Source organism: Nansenia antarctica, assembly GCF_963989245.1.
Source record: "Nansenia antarctica genome assembly, chromosome: 9".
NCBI lineage: Eukaryota > Metazoa > Chordata > Actinopteri > Argentiniformes > Microstomatidae > Nansenia > Nansenia antarctica.
In genome coordinates this window covers 44,993,820-44,998,819 of record NC_137679.1, presented here as the reverse complement: position 1 = coordinate 44,998,819, position 5,000 = coordinate 44,993,820, and the positions used below count along the sequence as shown (strand labels likewise).

The following is a 5,000-nucleotide window of genomic DNA, read 5'->3' as shown; positions in this document are numbered from 1 at the left end:
CATAATCCTAATTTAATTATTTAAATTCATTTAAAGTAATTTAAAGGCAGTAAGGCACTATTAAAAAGATGGATTTTTAGCATCAATACTAGGGGTGTAACGGATCACCTAACTCACGGATCGGATCGGGTCACGGTTTTTGAGTCACGGATCGGATAATTTTTCGGATCAACACATTTATTTTTTATTTTTTATAAAACCTGCTTTTTCCTTGAATTCTGTAAAAACACCACTTTTATTATGTGGAAAAAACCCAGCAACATTCAAGATGTCAAAACTGGTAGGGTTATTTATATATATATATATATATAAATAAAACATATTCTACACTCAAACATTACATATTATACTGAAATACACATTCAACTTAAATTATAAGTAGTGCAATATGAAAGAGGGAGGCGCCTGGTTGTAGCAGTGAATCCCTGGGCTCTTTAAAGCAGACGAATAACCATGTTTTATGCCACTTTTAACTAAATAATAAAGTGAACCCTTATTTTGAACATGGTATGAAAAAAATGCCTTCATTATCAGAAGTTGTCAAGCTACCTTTTTCGTGCCTCTCGTCATAATTGACAGAGAAGCCAAAGTGCTCCCATACATGGGATTTATATGACGAGGGAGGCATTTCGAGTTCTTCTCCGCCGAACAACGTAACTAGCTCGCCATGATACACTTGGGCCGCATTCGTAAATTCGCTTTGAGATCGCCGGAGCGCACACTGGGTCCGACGTCTTAAAGGGACCAAGTAATTTGATTGGACAAGAGGCGTTCCTTGAATGCTGATCAGATTCCAGAGCAATTTTACGAACGCAGCCTTGTTGTTGTGGATTCCCAGCTTCACGTGTAGTGAGTAAACAACAGATTCTTTTTTTTTCGCATTATCAACCTATCATTGCGATCATTGAGTAAAACAAAGCACAGCACGTAACTGTCGCGTCTATCTTTTCATGGCAACTCTACATTGTGATTTACAAGAGATATTAAGTAATATTATTACTTGTTAAAATTTTGCAATTGATCCACGGTACACATGCGTGCCGAACCGTGGGGGGCGATCCGTTACACCCCTAATCAATACTGATATGTAAAGCTGAGTATCATCACCCTAACCCTAACCCTAACCCTAACTATGAACATTTACACCATGTTTTCTGATGATTCCACCTAATGGGATCATGTACAGGGAGAAGAGCAAGGGACCAAGAATAGACCCCTGAAGGACCCCACATGTGATGTCAACATTATCACAAACAGAGTCTCCCAGGACAACAGAGAAATGCCTACCAGCTAGATAAGATTTAAACCACTCTAATACAAGTCCTGAGAGACCAACACTGTGCACATGCAGAGTGATGCAGCAACTACAGGTAACTAGGGGTAACTAGGGGTAACTACAGGTAACTAGGGGTAACTAGGGGTAACTACAGGTAACTAGGGGTAACTACAGGTAACTAGGGGTAACTACAGGTAACTAGGGACAACTACAGGTAACTACAGGTAACTACAGGTAACTAGGGGTAACTACAGGTAACTACAGGTAACTAGGGGTAACTACAGGTAACTACAGGTAACTACAGGTAACTACAGGTAACTAGGGGTAACTAGGGGTAGCTACAGGTAACTACAGGTAACTAGGGGTAACTACAGGTAACTACAGGTAACTAGGGGTAATTAGGGGTAACTACAGGTAACTACAGGTAACTAGGGGTAACTACAGGTAACTACAGGTAACTACAGGTAACTAGGGGTAACTAGGGGGTAACTCACCACTTTTCTAGGTTTGTCCCGATCCTCTCTGCGTTCCTGCAGCGTGTGGGAGGTGCCAAGGTGGGAGGGGCGGGCGGACACCGTGATTGGCCGAGGAGAATTGTGCTCGCTGCTGTACGGCGGCAGAGAATCCCCCTCCGGCCTGCTGCTGCTGCTGCTGCTGTTGTTGTTGTTGCCGTGGCGATCGGCCCCTCCCCTCCTGGAGCTGGCCTTGGAGGGGGGCGTGTCTGAGGGGGGGGGGGGGCGTGTCCTCCCCCTGCTGGCCCCGCCCCCCTCCCCCCCTACTCCCCCCCCCTCCCCCGCTGCCCCGCCCACTCCCGCTCCCCCCGACACCCCTGGCCTTGCGCTCCAACAGGCTGGTGAGCAGGGCGTCGTCGTAGGGGGCGGGGCTTGTCGTCGTGTCGAGGTCGTTGTCCCACGTGTCCCGCCTCTTCCGCGGCGAGGAGGGAGGAGGGGGGGGGCTGCTGTTGCTGCCATGGCGACGCCCCTGACGCCCCTCCTCCCTCCAGTCATCGAGGTCGTCCCGGTTGCCGCGGTGACGCTGCTGGGAGCCGCCCCCCCCCCCGCCCCCCCCTCCCTCAGCTCCAGCTCCAGCCCCCCGTAGTCTCGCTCCACCTGCCTTAGCTCCTCCCCCCGCGGGCCTCTCGGCCTATAGGAGTGGGCCAGCTCCTCCAGCTCGTCCAATGAGCCGGTCCGACCGCGCAGACGACCGAACTCCTTCCTCTGGAGGTGCTCTGAGCGAGGGTTCCACCTGGACACACACACACACACACACAGTCAGAACACACACACACACAATCAGAACACACACAGTCAGAACACACACACACACACACATGCATTAGCTCCTCTGTGTCATGAAAAACCTACAGGACAGAAGCTACTATGTCTCCATTGGCAACTTTGTGTCCAACCAAATTAAAATGACATGCGGGGTTCCCCAAGGGTCAATCCTTGGCCCCCTTCTATTCAATCTCTACATGCTTCCATTGGGACACATGATAAAAAAGATATCCCATCGACAATCTCTGTAATTGCATTGAGCATATAAACACCTAAACTTCCTAAACTAAACAAGGACAAAACAGAGATAATTGTATTCGGTGCACCTGACAAAAGATCGAAAGTCAGTGCAAAACTTGATTCTCTCTCTCTTCAAACAAAAAAACAGGTCAGAAATCTTGATGTAATTCTAGACTCCGATCTAAACTTCAACAGCCACATAAACTCAATAACTAAATCAGCCTACTATCACCTGAAAAACATTACAAGAATGAGAGGCTTCATGTCCAAACAAGACCTTGAAAAACTAAAGTAACCTGTACCTAGTGCACACACACACACACACACACACACACACACACATACACACAGACACACAGACACACACACCCCCACACCCCCACACACACATACACACACACACACACACACACGCACACACACACACACACCCACACACACACCCCCACACACACACCCACACACACACCCACACACACCCCCCCCCCCCCCCCACACACACCCACACACACACACACACACCCACACACACACACAGACACACCCCCACACACACACACCCCCCCCACACACACACACACACACACACCTGTGCTGGGTGTCCTCCTGGCTGTGGTTGCGCCGGTGTTGGGGGCGTGGCGGTCTGTGTGTCTGGGAGGAGGAGGAGGAGGGGGAGGGGCGGTGGCGGGGGGGGTCGGCGGCTGGGTCGTCACGGCGACGGTGGAGGTCGGGGGGGTCGCGGTCGTCATGGCGATGGTCTGGAATGGCGGGCAGCGCCTTCTTCTGCACCTGCCTGTACGTCTGACGGAACCCGGGCTCCGCCTCGTGGAGAGAGCTGAGCTCTGATAGGCTGCAGGCTGCACACAGGACACGCCCCCATCAGCAGGGTGTGACATCATCATAAACAATATGTATGAGAGAGACAGAGAGAGAGAGAGAGAGAGACACAGAGAGAGACAGAGAGACAGAGAGAGACAGAGAGAGAGAGACAGAGAGAGAGAGAGACAGAGCGAGACAGAGCGAGAGAGACAGAGAGAGAGAGACAGAGAGAGAGAGAGAGAGAGACAGAGAGAGAGAGAGAGAGAGAGACAGAGAGAGAGACAGAGAGAAAGAGAGAGAGAGACAGAGAGAGAGAGACAGAGAGACAGAGAGAAAGACAGAGAGAGAGAGAGAGAGAGAGGGAGAGACAGAGAGAGAGACAGAGAGAGAGACAGAGAGAGAGAGACAGAGAGAGGGAGAGACAGAGAGAGAGACACACACACACACACCAGGTCAGGTGCTGAGGCCAGGTTCAGAGTTGAGCGTAGAGGAGCAGAGAGGAGACGATGAAGACGAGGAGGAAGATTCTAGAAGAGAAGAGGAAGATTCTAGAAGAGGAGAAGATTCTAGAAGAGGAGAAGATTCTAGAAGAGGAGAAGATTCTAGAAGAGAAGAAGATTCTAGAGGAGAAGAGGATTCTAGAAGAGCAGAAGATTCTAGAAGAGAGGAAGATTCTAGAAGAGGAGAAGATTCTAGAAGAGGAGAAGATTCTAGAAGAGGAGAAGATTCTAGAAGAGAAGAGGATTCTAGAAGAGAAGAAGATTCTAGAAGAGGAGAGGATTCTAGAAGAGGAGAAGATTCTAGAAGAGAAGAGGAAGATTCTAGAAGAGAAGAAGATTCTAGAAGAGAAGAAGATTCTAGAAGAGAAGAAGATTCTAGAGGAGAAGAAGATTCTAGAGGAGAAGAAGATTCTAGAAGAGGAGAAGATTCTAGAAGAGGAGAAGATTCTAGAAGAGAAGAGGAATGTGTGTGTGTGTGTGTGTGTGTGTGAGGTCTTACAGTCGGTGTGTGTCCTGGCAGGGTTGAAGTGTGCCAGCTGGTTCTCTACGTACTGCAGCACCTTCAGAGAGGCCTGGTCCTGGGGGGGGGGCAGGTAGTAGCCCCCCGGCACCACCGCCACTGGGGAAGACACACAGCATGATGGAGGGGTGTGTGTGTGTGTGTGTGTGTGGTGTCGTCTCATCAAGATGGATAGTGTCAGATGTCCATATATAAACTGAGAAGAATATTGCAGGGGATTTGGGCAATTTTTTTGGGGCCGCTACCCACACGTTTAGCTGTGTTGCTCATTCCACGAATGCATGATCCTTACAAGTTGTACCTGGTTGTAAAGGTGACTAATCAGGCTTTCCAACCATATAAAATACAATACCATTTGGTATTATTAA

At 49.1% G+C, this 5,000-nt stretch overlaps 1 pseudogene across 1 annotated transcript in view; it reads right to left on the bottom strand.

The window, feature by feature from the left end:
* The window catches only part of LOC308165692, an 18,723-nt pseudogene that overhangs the window by 294 nt on the left and 13,429 nt on the right, over nt 1-5,000 (bottom strand). Inside the window, exons 5-9 of the transcript in view lie at nt 4,612-4,731; nt 3,383-3,650; nt 2,386-2,521; nt 2,086-2,200; nt 1,771-1,997 (exon numbers count right to left, since the gene is read on the bottom strand). The product of the transcript in view is annotated as an uncharacterized misc_RNA (transcript). The remainder of the gene's footprint in view (nt 1-1,770; nt 1,998-2,085; nt 2,201-2,385; nt 2,522-3,382; nt 3,651-4,611; nt 4,732-5,000) is intronic.